A 205-nucleotide genomic window follows, 5' to 3' on the forward strand; every position below is an offset into this window, starting at 1 on the left:
CTTTTTCAGGAGGAGCTTTAATTTTAACCAACATGTATGGAGAATATTTGCCTAATTCGATAAATACTGATGCGGGAAAAAAATACTATGCCTAAAAACAAAAAAAGAGAGACAAAAAAAGGGAAGGGATTCGTGTTGAAAATTTGTAAAGGATGACTCGAATCCAAAGAAGGTGGCTCAGGTTGAAAACTTGCAAAGGGCAGCT

This window comes from Theobroma umbraticum, unplaced genomic scaffold, assembly GCF_002168275.2.
Source record: "Theobroma umbraticum cultivar Fairchild unplaced genomic scaffold, ASM216827v3 scaffold_121.0, whole genome shotgun sequence".
Classification (NCBI taxonomy): domain Eukaryota; kingdom Viridiplantae; phylum Streptophyta; class Magnoliopsida; order Malvales; family Malvaceae; genus Theobroma; species Theobroma umbraticum.